At 39.9% G+C, this 17,701-nt stretch overlaps 1 long non-coding RNA gene across 2 annotated transcripts in view; it reads left to right on the top strand.

The window, feature by feature from the left end:
- The window catches only part of LOC139812376 (uncharacterized), a 149,541-nt gene that overhangs the window by 61,696 nt on the left and 70,144 nt on the right, over positions 1–17,701 (top strand). For both annotated transcript variants that reach the window (XR_011731862.1, XR_011731861.1), the window contains one exon: positions 670–699. This is a non-coding gene — a long non-coding RNA (uncharacterized lncRNA). The remainder of the gene's footprint in view (positions 1–669; positions 700–17,701) is intronic.

Below are 17,701 nucleotides of genomic sequence, written 5' to 3'. Positions count from 1 at the left end.
TTGGAGAAAAATAAATATTGGCAGTACCAGGAACAAATAGGAAAATGCGAAATCAGTTTAACTGAATTTATTATCTGAATCACATTGTTGCATATTTGACTAATATTGCAAAGTATTATATATACTGGTTGATAAATTTGTATACAATAGTATAGTTTCGTGTTTATTGTGTCCTATCTCTCTGTATAATTGAATGTAAATATATTTACTTAAAATATTACTTCGTTTTTTGGCATGGATAACTAATTGCAAATACGTAATTTGGAACATAAATGTATTGATGTAAGGATGTATTTAATGGGACGGATGGTTTATGCGTATCTCGAGGGAGATTCGTGCGAGGCATAGCAACGCGGGCACTTTCGAAACAGCTTAAGAGGTAATAAGCACGCTAGAGACACAGGACACGAAAGTTCTTAATTGGAAAATCTTGTAATTCCACCCGTTGCATTTATACACTCCGTAATAGTAACCATAATCTTTAGAATTCATCGAATGTTGCTATTTCCGTCACGTTTGAAAATTACACAGTTTGTTAATTAAAATACATCTCTGTGTGAACTTTTGATTAATGTAGTTTATTGTTTAGTCCGTGTAGAAATTTAAAAGATAAAAGAAAAATAATTTTGCAAAAATATCTAATATTAATGATTTTGTTTATTGTTTCAGATAGCCGAGGACATCAATGCGGCAAGATGCGTAAGTAATGTATAAGAAACCCATATTTATTGAACACTATGTAGGTGGTTTTAAATAATTATTACTTTAGAATGAACTTTTAAAACAATGTTAGTCAAATAGTTAAAACAGTCATTGATACGGTAAAATAAAATGCGTGATAAATTTAATTGTGCAAACTGTTACAAAAGCTTTTTTTAACAAAAGCAGATAATAGAATAATATTATTATGCCATATTTTATAGCATGAGATTTATTGAGTAAACCGATTTTGCTGAAAAATATTTCCAAGCGGCGCACGTAATCGAAATTAAAATAATAGCTACGTGCAGAGGAAACAATGTTTTTGATATTTTTATTATGCAGAAATGGCATAGCATCGAAATGGATTATTTTGAGTGACCATGCCAGATTATATTTCTATTTGTTCCCTGGTATTCATGAAAATCGTTCGTAAAAATTAGTTTCATTTATATAAAACTACGAAGCGCCGTGATCTTGCATCAGAACAAGTCGAGCTTCACGAACGTACATCGAAATACACCATTGTGATTAACGATTGTCTCTGGCCGAGGACGAGCATTAATTTTGATTTCGCATGCCGAATTCCAGCGCATATTCATTTTTCGATAATTTTCGCATCATTCTGTTCTATTCGCGTGAAAACGTGTCGTATCGACCGCAGCCTCACTTTTGTATCGGCAAAATTCTTTTTCGGGCAAAATCGGGCGATACACCCTTCCGTCATTTCCGGGTAAACGATTTTAATTCGTACATTTACGCTCGCCAATTTGCCATGGGAATAAATAGCGATTGATTTATCGCGCATGAAATAATACCCTCGCGCCCGTATCGCTCGTACAAGCATATAGCGTCATTGCTCAGATAATAATCTGTCGTTAAAAGGTAACGACATTCTACTCTGTATAAAGTGGTATCACGATTTCGTATTATTATGCGACCAGGGATAATAACCAGCGATATGACATACATGGTGCTCGCGTACGACCCTCGTCATTCGTTGACACGTGAGCAAGCTCACGCATTGGAATCTCAATAGCGAGATCGTTATTCTTTCCTTTCGACGTGTGTATTTTGTACATACTACGCGTAAACGAGAAATATGAATCTTCTGCTGAGTATTCGGATTAGCCAAAAAATGTGCTATTAATTGAAAAAAATCAGTAAGAAAATATGTTTAACGTACGTAAAGCGGAGTCTACAATGAAAATTTAAGACGTAAAATTAAAAAAAGAGATCGAGATACAAGTCAGTCGAATGTGAGAAGAATACTGTGATTGATCAATTTCTTACAGCTTAAGGTTTAAAGCTTAAATGTTACGTCTTAAATTCTCATTGTAGACTTTGCTTTAGAAATCATACGAATTAATACAAAGAAATTAAGATATTTATTTAAGCTTGGTAAATTTATACTTAAAACTTTAGATGTTTTGCATATATATTATAATATTCTTTTCTTCTTCGTATATTATCGAATAAGATAGGTAATTATGTTATTCCTGAGTTAAAGACACATACGCAGTCATAATTTACGAACTCTAATCATTACCTTCTTGCAAATCCCCTGCAGGTAAAATTTACTATCGCGTCGTCGAGTGTTAAACTCGTCTTTAATCGGATGACTCGAGTTGAGATTATGCAATCGGGGACAATATCATCGTCTACCTCTCGACGGTTGCATACATAGTAGTTATTATCATAGAAGGATCACTATTGGCTAGTATGCATCCTCGCGATGATATAGATATACGTTACGCTGGGACTAATGAATCGCCCGGGACTTTAGGGGTAACGAGCAGCCGGTCGATCTATCTTCCCGTTATTCGACGTCAAACACTATAATCTTCTCGGATTAATCGACTTTAGTCGTATTTATACACCTGCGGGGGTGTACGGCGAGAATTTACGCGTCTGCCACGGTAAATCCTTCAATATTGGCCTGCTTGAGCGATCGCCACGAGCAAATCGAGTTCTTGATAGCTCCGATTGCCACCGATATCATATACATACTTGGTTCTCTTCTTCTCTGCCGTATTCCCTTCGCGAAAACCGCAAAAAACGGCTCAGGCAAAAGTTTACGGCTTTGCTAAGAAGTATCGAAGCATGGTATAATGCGTATACCCAATAATAACAAAGATTATCAACAAATTTAATAATACGAACTCTGGGTTATGTTTCAAAGAGATATAAAATATTTTATCATAGTCGAGATGAAAAAGTTTTATCTTGTTCAAATTAAAAAGTTAAGAAGGATTGTTCTGTGTTTCAGAATTATTTATTTTATTACATTTTTAAATTTATTTATTATGTGATTTATATATTTGCAGACTATTTGAACCAAATTGAATAAAAGAGTTCTTTTTCTTCAGCAAAAGATCAATACAAATTGCTTTCTGAGAAGTTTCTTAAAAACATGAACATTAAATGTTAAAGTATGTAAAAAGTCTTACTCCCCTAATAATAATTGCTGCATCATTATTCAATAACGTGCATGACTAAACGACATTTTTAAGTATACTCAGTGTTTCTCTTCTCCTGCCAAGTTTTATTTCATCGCTTTTCGATCGATTTTTACCTACATTCGTATCAAGATTGCCAGAAAGTATTAAGATGTTATCGCGCTAACTGCGAGAAATTACATTTAGCTAGATTGTTTGGGATCGCCCGGAAAATTGATTTCGCCGGGAAACAATCCCGTGCGCTTTGAATGGATCGCTCTGTATGGAGGGGGACGTTGTTTTATCGGCGCCATCGATCACCGTGCATGCATCGAGCAACCCTTTCAGACTTGCTGCTCTCGTTACGCGTTTCACCGTAATTAACCCGGCGTAACCGCCTCAAGAAAATTGCCGCGCGAAGACTACGCCGTTGGGCTCGGCCGAGGGACCGAGGGTATACGTTTAGTCGGCTACGGTGACGATCGTGGGCGGGTAGTGATAGTGGTGCGAGTCGGGGACGCGCGAGTCTCTCCACAGACCTGTGTATAGGTGTCGAGATTATTCCGCGCTCTCTTTCTCCTGCCCGCCCTGTTCCAAGTAATACACTCTGGTGTCAGGCACCCCCGATGCATAAAACCGCATATCAACCGACGCAATAAGAAAGCGCTGCAACCGGATTTAATATGACGTGTACCCTGTTATTGCCGGTGCAGAATCTCGCGCGTTTTTCCCTCCCTCAACCCTCTGCCTTCCTGTCTTCCGCCTTTTCCTTTTCGACCTCTTTCCCCGTCCCATTCGAGCTTTCGACCCGTCGCCTTTTCCCTCCTATAGCCGCGCGCGCGCGCACGAATGCATGCGCGAATGCACGCGCGTGTCGCTGGTGGCGTGAATTTTACAATGTGTCTGCCACCCTAAGATCTTACACCACTTCACGCTTCCTTCGCGTGGCATCGCGATATCGTGTTCCAATACGCTAAATTTCAATATCGTTCCCGTCGTAGATCCGGGGATTCTATAATAACGGCATGTTTCCGGCGATTACTTCGCATGTAGCAACGATTTGTACGACTGTCGTAGTTGACGACGTAATCCCTGGTATTTGATAAAAAAGATTTAAGTCGGATTTTGGGACATATACATATATAAAATATGCTGAACATCACGTAAAGCATGACGATATGACAGCCACCATGTCGTAAAAATGACATATTGACTGTCACTGACTTGACTTTTACACGTATAAAGTATAGATATTACTTTAATGATTATATTAACGCAAAATTACATACTTGATTTAGAATTGTTTTGACGTCATTTTAGAGTTAATGAAAATTTTAGCATAATAGATTTGCAGATTTCAATACCTTTGCCAATGGACCCGCAATAATATCCGTCCATTTGCGTATCATGTTCCCGTGAATTTACAGAATATTAGTGACGTCGTGCTTCCGGCGATTATATACTATAGCGTGCGCGGCCGCGGCGTGACGCATATAATTCGAAAGCGCTTTCAGATATATTTCAATATTAATGACCGATATTGCAAGTCCGCTTGCAATACCGCTCCTAAAAATGAATGATTCCGCGGTTGCGCGTCGAGCCCGATATCAAAACATATCAATCGGCGCCGATTTATTTCATTGTGAAGGAATGCGCGTACAGAATTCCGACGTGGAATGTCAATGAAGTCGTATATCATCGCCAATCTGCGCTAATAACAATCTATCGCGCACTACCGATCGACTCATTCCGCTAAGCCGCTGCAAATTAGGCTGTTAAATTCGTTTTCGGCCGGTCGGACGGCCGCTCGTCCCGACGTTGGCTGTTGCCAGTAAATCGCCGAATAGTCAGACGAAAAGATCAACGCGGTCGATTCCACATAATCGCGCCCCAGTGCTGGGGAAACTCGCCGCATTGTAGTCCGCCACTCGAGCGTTTTACATATTTTGATTGTTCGCCACACACGAGATATCTCGCGGCGCGGGTATAGAAACGAGCTCTCGGAATGTAGAATGGAAAATGCGCATTATATTATCGAACGTACCGCTATTGTCGCACTCATGCATAACGATCGCAATTCGTCGCTTTTTGCGGACGTGTCTGATGAAGCTTGATGAAGCTTATCAAGATATTATCTGACGAAAATTAATCCATCACGAAATAATTTATTATCAGTGAGAGTTTAATAGTCGCTTCTTTAAATAATTTGAAACCAATGTTGCCTTAATGAGCATGTGAAGTCATAATTCTTTCAATTTTAGACATTTCATGATGAAGCTTATCGAGATATTTTCTGACGAAAATTAATTAATCACGAAATTATTGATTATCAGTGATATTTTAATAATCGCTTTTTTAGACTATTTGGAACCAATTTTCGATGAACATTTCATACGAAGTCATAATTTTCTTTCAGTTTTTTATTATTTTAAATATATTATCAGCAAAGGAATTTGCCTATTCCACTTGAGAACTTTCGTAGTAGTGCATTAAGTATTTAATTACATAGGCAATTAAGTCCTAAATCAAACTTTTATTGGAACAAGATCTTTTTTTAATTCGCTCTTTAGTACCTATATCGTTAAGATTACCGGTTTTGGAACATTTTATATAAGGTATAAAAGCTTTGCAGAAAACAGATTAACGATCGACCGTTTCGAAAACGATAACCGTGCATCAAGAAAACGATGCAATTTGCGATACGAGGTTATTAAGGTTGCCTTTTGTCATACAATACGGACATTTTCCAACATCGACTACTATCGTTGCAATATTATTCTACGATATTTCACGAGAGAAATACGTGTGTGTATTAGCTCTAATCATTGATGACGAGCTGGCTTTTTGTCGCAATTATTTTATTGCAAATACAGTGATTGCTTAATTAGCCAGCCATGACTGATTACAATTGCCTGTCACAAGCAACATATTGCTCGTTAAATCGCTAAAGACCGTGTGATATTCCGAAATGGTACGATACGCAATTTCATAAATGGAACACGCAGGATCGAGACATGTTATAAAATGCACGAAAGTCGTTTTCGAGAGAATAATCATTTAGAATCGGCGGAATTTGAAGAGATTCGCAATAAAGCTGCACAATTGAAATTCACGAGATAGTTAGGGTAGCTTTAATAATAGAGCGATAATAATAACAGAGTAGGCTAATGAAATTTGATGCACCTGCATCGAATTTAACGCGCGCACTTGCAAATGCCGACTGAATATCTCCGCAATGAGGAGCCTGTTTATTCGGTGCCTTCCCCGTCTTGGAAATAACGTTTCAGATCAACTCAGAAGCAATCCAACTTGGTAGGAATACACACACGAACGCACTTCCTGCGGCATGACGAACTTCCTACGTGTCTTATATATATATACGAACTGCGCCGTTTCCGGCCGCGCTATTCCGCGTTTCCGAACAGTGTACCATTCACCATCCGCGGTACGACGATTTATGCGATACCGATAAACAAGTCCCTACTGAGGCAATCGATACGAACTACTTAGAGGTGTAGCGCTGAGAAACATAAATTAACAAACTTTTTCCTCTTCTTTGTTGGGATAACGTTCGTGTGATAAATATAAGCAAGCTTGTATATATATTCATAATTCCATAAAAGCCGAGATGAGATGCGGTTGATTAGTTAGTTAACATAACAGTGCGCTTCACAAACGCTTAATTATTAATTCTATAGTTCTAATGTTTTCTTCTGTTTAAAATCAGAATAAACTTTTTCCAAAGTTCTCGTACAAACTTGGAAAGCTCGCAGAGCTGCGTTCCAAGCGTTGTGGCATAAACGGGTGTTTGTAGCAATTTGTATCGCGTATCGCTCACGTCGAGATATCGTCGTCAGAGACGCGACGCGTACTAATCGGGAAGTAGTAATTAATCCACGTTGCGCGCGTTTTTTTCCCGAGCTGTTGAGCCTATTCCTCGTGTACGTTGACGATAATAGTTTACGATCGTAGATTAAGACCGCGAGAAACGCACGCGAAGGGCTTTTTTTCCATGCGAGAGCGTACGGGAGTTGCATAAAAAGTCGCAGGTGAAACCGTAGGAGGTAATCGGTGTCACGAGTTCGTTCGCTGGTATTCCCAAGACGTTATTACAAGGTGAAATAGCGGCTTCGCTCGCCGATCGCGCTGTGAAACGCTAATTAGGCGCACGAGTAATAATCATGCAGCGACTATCGTGTGATAGGCTCTATCTTACACCGCGGCGCCGGCGTGTGTTGAAAAATGCGATCGTCCGAGCTAGCCGTGCGGTGGCGGCAGCTCGATCATATTCGCGGTTTAGAAAAAAAAGCTTTGACAAATAGCCCGGGGAGCAGTTTCCGTGTTCCTGCTTTATCGGGGGGAGGGGGGCTGTTGTACAACACGCGACTCATGCGTGCCGCTCGTCGTCGAGCCACGCAAGCACCGAGATACGGCCGCGTAAAGAGTTTAATTGAGTAATAAAACATACATATTATATGTCACACTGCGACGCCGAGAAACGATATCTAATGAATTTACGCGGTTGTAACTCCCTCCGCGCAGCAAGCATTTATTTTCCACCGCTCGACGTGTTTATTAGCTAAATTGAACCTTTCATAACGAGGCTGGAAACTTATAAAAAGATAACTGAGAAAGATAAGTACAATACGTTCAGTTTTATAACTTTTTCAATTTTCAAAATACTGGAGCACATTAGAAAAGATAGTGATTATTTTGATATCATAAATCTACGAATAAATCATGGACAAATAATTATAAAATAAATTGATTCTTAAACTATAGCAGTAAGTGATTTCTTAACGATTAAACTGTAAATAAGTAATAAAACCTTGTTTATTTAATAATTTAATACCCGAACACGAGAATTAAACGAATTTTTAAAAGTAAAATAACAAACTGCTTAATTTTATTAAAGAGAATTTTATTAAAGAATAATGATAATACCGCATTATTTCTAGAGATTTCAAAAAATTTGAATTTTATTAATTTAAATCAAAATATTAATATAATTAAGACTTTAATAATATATATAAATATCTCGGAGTCGTATTTTTTACACTTAAAAATCAAGAGACGAGAATCCGTGCGTCTACGTCATAATATCGTGTAACAGTATAGTCAGAGATTTTTCTCTACTTCTCCCGCGCTGTTTCTCTCGTGTTCCCTAACGCTCGATGTACATCTTCCTTTATCATCTCGGCAGCAGCGGATATAAATGTGCGGTCCGGCGGCCCCCACGGGCATAAGGGTGAAACCGACCCTAAAGACGTACGCACGTTCTCACGGGGGATGATACACCGGTGCATGCGGGGCGGTAAAATATTCCCGGGCAAATGGAAACAAAAGCCGCCGCACGCCGGCCGTGTTTCTCCCCCGTACCGATACATCGGGCATACGGCAGAGAGCAGTGTAGTATATTTTCACCGGTGGTTGCACTCGCGGATGCAACCCGGCTGAATCGCCGTCGTCCCGCACCCTCCCGTCGCCGCCGTCGCCGCCGCCGCCGTTGCCGCACGTGTATACTAACTGTATACGCGCGTACGTACATCTGTGTATACCGCGAAACGCGGTAGCAGACGTGATAATTTAGAGCGGGAAGCGAAGGTGTCTAGATAGATGCGCCGTAGAAATCGACAGGTATGATAAATGCTCAACAGGCGCGCCATCACCATCGTTATGCCGCCTGGCAGAGATTATTGCGCGTATCCCTGTCGAGCCGCGCCGCACCGATTGCACCGTCAAAAGTTGGCCGGGTAGGCTGCCGGCAGGTTAACGATGTAACATCTGTGCGTCGCTCTCGCACGAGTGAATGGCAAACAAATTTCACCCCGTAGCCGCTCGCTCGAGCCGCATCATTGAACCGTTCATCTGCATGCCCCCCTTTTTCGCTCCCTGACCGCCTTTCTTCGTGGCAACTTAATAATTGATATCGCAACGATGATATATCAAAATCAGGATTGACATCTGTTTCTGTATACGTAACGCGACGTGTTACTTTCAGTTATATTTAAACGCGATACCGTATTAAGGCCCAATTCCACAAATGCCGGTTAACTTTTAACCTTAGATTAACTTACTTTTTGTCTCTTTCTAACCCTCCCCCTTAGAAAGAGATGAAGAGTGAGTTAACGGTTAAAAGTTAACCGACATTTGTGAAACTGACCCTATGGGCGGTATTCATAGTCGGATCTTATTTCCACACCGTCTTAAGTAATGTCTTAAGATTAGCATACGGTCATTTTATTGGCTGAACGGAATTTTTTAGGACTGCTTTTGGTCGGACTTAAGACGATCTTAAATATAAGATCTGACTATGAATACCGGCCTGAGAGATGTGGAAATAACAAATGTCTGGATTCTTTATTTTCCAAGATTTATGGTAAAAGAAATATCCCTCGTGTTGCGGACATTATTTTTACGCGTTTCGCTTTATTGAGATTCTTTCGATTTATTGTATTTTACATTTCGGTCGAATGCCTCTCGCTGTCCCTCGGACGTTCTATTTGCATTTGATCTTCTTCATTTTGCTCGACTCCTGCTCGCATTAAATCACATTTATTAATCATGTCCATTCAACGTACAAACGTATATCATCGTGTATTTTACCACGGACGACCAAGAATCGTTGGTTTCGAGAACGGGAAAGAATTGATAAACCTAGCGGAGTACCTCGAATACATTTACATCGAAATAGGAAAAGGTTTACTCTTGCTTATCGTTTTCCTTTTCTCATCTTCCTTTATCCTTCTATTCTATTATTTCCATAAATAACGGTTATAAATTTGCTATCGCATACCGTCTCTTTTTATGTTCCGTTTATATGACACAATAACTCCAAGAGCTCATTTCGATTTATGTTACTCAATTTATGTAAACTCTTCGTATATTTTTATCAAACAACACCGAAACCTTTCGAGAGGGATTTCACGTGAGCTTACATATAATCATCATCCGCATCTTTAGAATCGCGGGTTGAACGCCGATAGAAATCGCGCTCCTCGTGTTTCGCGCCTCTCCGGGCTCCATTTTCTTCTCGCGCGTCCCATCTTCTCCTCGTCCTTTTTTTACCTTTTTTTTGTCAATGCTCGATGCCTCTATCGAAATCCTTTTAGCTTGCTCGTTCGAGTGATTCGAGGTTTTAAAACGGCGCGTTCCATCACCCGACACTCGAGAAATCCTGAAGAGGACGATGCCGCGTCGCCGGAGAAAGACGGAGACGAGAATGACGAAAGTGACGAAAGCACGGGGAAAACTTCTCGTGCCGGCAACTGCCGACCGAATAGCTCGACGCGAATCGTCCGGCGAGTTTTGATGGATTATCCGTCGAGGAGGAAGCCAGTCGATCAGCGAAAATTTATCGCGACTGCATTCGCCATTGACGTCTACAGTTACCTAGACAAACGTCTAGACATTGACGTAATGTCGGCACATGCCTGACCCATACGATAATCTCTTTAACGATTTCGGATCTAGCCATATGTCGCTTATTAATCTTTAATAAGTTACATTAATGATATATAAGTGACGTTAAAGTATTTGATACATATATATTTATGCACATTTACAAGTAAGAATAGATGTATACGAAAAATTAGAGGAAAAATTTTCTCTATTTGTAAATAGAGAAAAATAAGAACATTCAAAAACTTTAACAACTTTAACAAACGCAGGAATCTTCGTTTTACTATTCTGGATAGAGTTTTGAGATTTTCCCAATTATTCTCGCGTTCGAATTGGCTCTTTCGAATCTTCCTCTTATAGCGACGAGAGTGTTCCCGTTTCCGAAGGGAAGCATTAACCTTTCAGAAATTACGGATTCCTTGACATCCCGGTAGAATTGCGCGGTGATTAGCACGTGCGGGGGTGCCAAATAGCACGTGCGGGGGCGGACGCGTTAGCCCGCGCTAAATCATCCACGATGATGCATCATCGCAATGGCAGGCACCCTACAATATCCATCAAGAACCGTCCGTTCCTACGTCGACGGGAGTCGACAGAGCGGTGCCGGGGCAGAAGCAAGGCCCATAACGCCGGAAGGAAATCATCAGTACACCCGACTCGCCACCACCGTGCGGCGCAATGGACAATGAATTATTGCTGGTTTCTGGCCCGGCGATAGCGCTGCATAGGCAGGCAGGCAAGCAGGCAGGCAGGCAGAAGCGACCATAATGCCGTCTGGCATTGAGACGTCTCCTCCGTGCGGCCGGTATTTAGGTTTAGATATATGAAATAACCAAGATCGCGCCGCGCGCTTTGTTTCCGCGGCCGTTTGCGTGTCGCGGAACTCTCTCTCTCTCTCTCTCTCTCTTTCTCTCTCTCTCTCTCTCTCTCTCTCTCTCTCTCTCTCTTTCCCGATGTACTTCCGCCGCGCCGTAACGGAATCTCATTGTAACGGTAATGCCGGGCTCTCTATCGGGAAATAGCGCACTCCTCGGGAAACGAAGAGAGGATTCTCCTTCCTCTCCCTTCTCCTCGCCCGGTTTAATTCGAGGGAGAAACACGCGGTTTTATCCCTCCATTAGTAGGAGCTAGGAGCTGTGCGGGTGGAGCTGTTACGGGATGTATTATTTGAGGCGGTAACTGTAGACTTTACTGGCATTTCCAACACAGATTGCGTTTGCTTGTCGACAATTTCTTGAAATCGACTCGACTGGATGGGTATAGAGAATAGATAGGCCACAAACTTTGTTATTTACAATTTTAAATGAATGCAGATGAAAAATATTTATTTAAAACTGTTTAGTTAAATATTTATTTTAAGATCGCAGAAGTCACAGAGATTATTTAAAAAGTTATTGTTTTTCAATTATTGACGGAATAATTGTGCTCAAGAAGAAGGAGCCTTCAAATTTTTTGAGGAATCAAATTCGTGTCAGTCTTAATGAAATCTTAAGCATCTTGGAGACAAGCAATGCTTTTTTTCATAATATGTTATATGGTTGGAAGAAATTTTTATCTAGACTGGAATACTGTAATTACATTCGTGGGACGTAGATGCATGTTACTTGCGGATAAATATGTTTTCGACGAGATCAATATTTCGGTTGCAATCATGTATCGCGGTATATCGCATCGGCGAAAGCTATTATTAATCTCTGAAAAGCACCTTCCGCAAGGTTACGTGGACGCATATTATTTAGTATTTACGGACAACCACATTCCATAAACACGTTTCGATTTCCCATAATAGTGTTATACACTCTGCCGCCTAGTCATCGTTCATTGGTTCATCCGATGAAATCGCACACGCAATGAGATTGTTATATATGCGTACATGCATATATATATATATATATATGTACCGACCAATTATACACAGTAACTACAAAGATCAATATGCGCAGGGCTTGACCAAATAACGAGTGAATTTACATATCTCGAAAACTATGAAATAATGTCATCACTTTTAAGGTCAGGGTCTCTAAATTACAGGCAAAAAGAGAGACATTTTTATTTGTTTATTAAACTAACATCTTTAATTTCTGAATTGAGTTTGGCTACCGGGTGGAGCCAGCCGCGTGAAGTTTTTATTTGATTCAGACGTTTCGTGAACATTTCGGTTCACTTCATCAGGGAGAAGCAACTGAGACTTACATCACATAGCCTCAAATAGCACATTCTTAATTTTTACTTATTAAATTTCTAAAGGAAATCACACTTAACTTAAAATATTTCGAAAAATACATATTCGCAAATTAGAGAATTTTATTACTTTCTATTTTATTCTAAAAAAAGAATAAAAGATTGTATGTACATATCTCTAATAATAGCGCATATGTATATGAAATTTATATTCCTTTCATCTACAGTACTTTCTGCTATACAAATTTAAATGCATGTATAGTATATATTACGTGTGATAAATTAATTTTTACAACTACTGGTGAAAGACTAAAAAGAAGAAGAACGGAAATCGTACGGTTGAAGATACCGTGATAAGCTATTCCGTACCTAGTTGACGACCGAGTATCAAAATCCGAATAGCGCGGTTCCGACCAACTGAAGCGTCGATTAACCTGATCAATGTATTACGTGCGCCAGCTTCGTCAGACCGCGTTGCCGGGCACGCTATACCTGTCGGAATTCGATTAACGTTTCGGGACGGCCGCACTAATGGTTAACGCGTTGCCCCGGCGAACGCGCGCCGGAAACGCGCAACGGCCCGTTAACGCGTTGCAACGGCGCGGCAATGCGCGCCGACGCGGCGTGTCGCGTTGTAACGAAAAATTGTGCCGGTAGCGTGAAACGAAACGCCAAATGGCGTTTATCGTATCGCGCGCACAGGTCGTTCGATCGAATCGCGCGCTACACACGCGATTACCGTATGAAACGTGGTTCATTAGAAGCGCAGCGCAGCGTCTCTCGTTCCGCGGAACCGTACCGTTACAACTGCATCGAGCGTTTGAAATCGAGTTTCACTGACATTTCATTACATGGAATTCACCGTTCGTTGATGCACGATAGACGCATCCACGAATCCAATCGTACGTTGCAGCACACGGTATAAATCTCGTTCCGTCGATATTCGTTAATGAAATTTTGTTACACAAAGAGGGGCACACATAGAATGATTAATTAGAAATAATTAGGTAAATGTGAAACTTGCGAATGCATGAATATGATGCCGAGCTCTTCTTGTATCGCGTGATAAATGACGTTACTATTAAACACAGTGCTGCAGGTTTAAAATACGTTACTATTTTCGTTAAAATACGTTACTATTTTTATTCCTGTTTTCAGCAGAAATTTTAGATATTAATTATCACTGGGCGCTAGATGCCGAGCATCCATTTTGGAGATCCTGAAACCAATTACATCATTTATTGATTTCCTATAATGAATAGCGGCATCAGAATAGAAAATGGAATTTCAATCCTAGCAGATTAGAAATTTAACTGTAATTGGATTTTGCAACTACTAAATCGCTATTTACTGGCCGTTTTTATTTTTACATAATTTTATATGTATTTAATATTAATTCCATGTTATGCATATTATGCGATAGATATTATAGGAAATACTATTATACTATTATGAGATAATTAATTTATTTTATAGCACAGTATACATTATATTCAATAATAACGAAGTAACAAATGATTAATAAAATTATTCTTGTTTAATCATTCTATCGACGGTCATGCAAAATGTATAGAAATAATGTTGGCCATACGTTTTTCTTTGAATTATTATCGACCGCCTTCTTTACAATGCTAAATTCGAGTCCGATTTCCGCTGCGTTTCAGCACCGGATGGGAGATTTAATGGTTTCGTTCCCTATGCATACGTCAAGACCCAAAATGTGTTTCACGGCGTTAAATCTCATCCGTTCAAATATCAATAATCGAAAGGCAAGCCGATCTGTTCGCGCGGCGGAAATTACACCAGCCTTATACGCGTTGATTCTAATACAAATGGTTAAAAGATTATAGCGTTTGGGAATGTCGTAAAAATCGCAGTCGTATGAAAAATCGCACGACCGAATGACGCAAGCCAAACGCGTCGCGCGCGATGCAGTTATCTTCACTTAATTCCGACACTCTTTTGCGATATAGGTAGGTAGGTACGCGTGTATTAAGTCAAGCGTATTCCCCGCCAACATATTTTTAAACCCTCTCATAATTCCGCGAAGCGGGCTACTACTGACGCGGTTACGTCATTCTTTTTTCTTTCAACTTGATCCACATCGGATATATCCCATAAATTCTTTTTTTTCCTTACTTCCCCGCGGAAAATGCGACGCACTTGGAATCCGTCCACGAGTATCGCGGCGAGTAAAACTTGGCACTGTCGCGCGGAAAAGCATGCTCCCGCCGAAAAATCAGTATTCCGGGCGCGTACTGTTGCGCGCATTTTTTCAAATAACAGATTCGAATCCTCTTGGACGGCGCGGCGGTGTCTGCCTATCACAACGGTGGCAGTCCGATCCGGAAAGCGTAATAGACGTCGCCATCCGAGAGAGAAAGAGAGAGAGAAAGAGAGAGAGAGAGAGAGAGAGAGAGAGAGCGCGCATGTTAGAGAGCACCGGACATCTACCGATGTAAATTCGCGTAAATTTGTTGGATGCCGCAAAAATGGCACACTGGGGCTACCTCAGGACGGGGGGGGGGGGAGGAGGAGAAAGGGTCACGCTGCGGGTGAATAATGCTCCCGTTTAAATAGTGGGCGTCCGGTCATCGGGGGCGAAACGCCGTTTATGCCGCATCAGAGTTTGCCGAATTTATTCCGTTGCTCCTATATACTCTCGCACTCACGCTGTGCCTCCGCGGTGCCATGTTGTTGGTCCGCGTGATGAATGCGCGCATTAAAATTGCCGTGAGAGAGAAAGAGGGCACGAGAGAGGAAGAGGGTATTGTGTGCGCGAAACACACGCGTTTATACGCGCCTCTCGAATCTCGTGGGATGGTCCACTGAATTTCAAATCGATTCAATGGTTACGTTAAAATATTAATATAACATTTTCCTCTGTAATAATTGTGTGCAATTATATCTTGAGATGCGTCAAACAAGAGAAGCATTAAATGTTTAAAGAGTATACGTATCTGGATATGTTACAATTTCTTTGAAATGTTATTTGTGATCTCTTTCTCTCTCTCTTTCTTCCAAGCTTTTCTATTGCAAATAAAAATTATAATTTTTAGATTAAAAATAATAATCTGGTAAATCAAAATAAATATTTTTCAACATTTAAGTGGTTATATTTTAAAGATAAAACTATATGTATCAGTGTATTAATTAATCTTCCCTATGTTGATGAACGATCAACATAAGGAGTATTTTTATATCTACATCAATTCTTAATTTTCTTTATAGACATTTTTCTTTACTAACATCGATTATTTAAATTGATATGTTTAACTGTCTAAATGTTCAACATTTTATTTCAAGAAATGGAACTTCGACGAGCAATCCAATTTGTAACACACACATTCGTCGCAGTTTATCGCTATCATTCAAACTTAGATTATGATTCGTGCAGGAACACAAAGACCCGCAACTTGCAGGGGAGAGATGAGAGTTATTGGAGCATGATCAGTTAGAAAATCAGATATGCTGTAGTTTCGCTCCCGGAGGAAGTGGCCCAGCCGGATGTTTACTTGAAACTCCAACCGCATCCAGCGGCTAAGTGAAGTGAAGGTGGGCCGGAAGCTTCTTAAGTAAAACCATCTCCAGTCCCCTCATCTTACCCCCTAGCCATGGAATCAGATCAAACCACTCTTCCCTTCGTAACGCCCGCGACGGCGGCATCCCGGAGATTTATTTTCTCGTCGTACTTCACGTTCTGGATGAGAATATTGAAAATTAATCTCGGTTCTTTGCCTCCTCGTCGAGAGGATTGTTCCTTTGCATTATGTCATCGATTCTAGTTGGAAAATTGAAAATTATCCGTAAGGAGACACCTTTAAACATGATTGTGCAAGTTCTTATAAATAAAGAAAAAGAAATCTCTTATATAAAACGAGTTAAAAATTTTAATTTTAAAGTTTAATTTCAAAGAAGTGAAATGTAACAAACGTATATTTTATATTATTTAAAGTAGATAAATTTGGAGTCTATTTTTTCGAAGAAATTCGAGAAAATTATCATTTATCATAACTTTTTCAATCTATTACATTAAGTATAAGTATATAATGTAATAAAAGTATATAATTAAATAAACAAGAGATATCTTTTGGTCGCTGCGATATACGAACAACAAGTACAAACGTAAATTGTTCCTTCACTTCTAGATATACACGTCTGCTTCTTTTACGCGCGGAAGTTACTAAATTTCTAAGCAGGCTCGAAAGGCAACCGGTATGCACCGGTTTTTCCGCAAACCGTTCGCTATTGGACTCGGCGGCTTCGATGCCGCGGCTTGTAAAATTGAATGCTTCAATTTTACAGGCTACTTGTTATTTGGCCGTAAGAGGAAGTTACGGCACAATACCGAAGCTATTGGTCGGGTTCCAACTCGAGGAGTTTTTTACTGTTTACACGAAATCCGAGACTGCCGATTACCTTCGCATTGGATCACATCCAACTTCCCATTCTCACCGGTTTAAAAGTCCGTTCTATGCTCATCAACTCGTGTTTTTCTAGTCGATTCGCGAGTCCTGCGTCCTCGTCAAGCCACTTGAGAGATGTATAAGTTTGCATCGACTGTGATGTACGCGTCTGTACAAACGTAATAATGCATATCTATTCCGCGCGTATATAGCAAATGTCTTAATAAAAAAAGACGATTATAATAAAAAACAGAAACTATTTGCCATGCATCGAAAGCCATTTATTTAAAGAACGTAACCTCCAGAAAAGATTATAGTAAACTATATGATTATAAGATAGATTGTGTGATTATACGATTATGAGAATTATAAAATAGAAATTACAACATTTTGTAGCATGTATAATTTTTATTCTAAGTATACGTTTTAACAATTATTAACTAACGCTTTTAACAAAATTCTATTTATTAACATGTTATATTCATGTTTCCTATTGCAGACAATTTGAAATAAGATATATGGAGTATTTATATCTAACTTAGTTTATTGTATATACACTGAGAAAAAAAATATTTT

Source organism: Temnothorax longispinosus, chromosome 4 (genome assembly GCF_030848805.1).
Source record: "Temnothorax longispinosus isolate EJ_2023e chromosome 4, Tlon_JGU_v1, whole genome shotgun sequence".
Lineage (NCBI taxonomy): Eukaryota > Metazoa > Arthropoda > Insecta > Hymenoptera > Formicidae > Temnothorax > Temnothorax longispinosus.
Note: the sequence above shows the minus strand (reverse complement) of the source record. Positions and strands in the feature narration are given on the sequence as shown.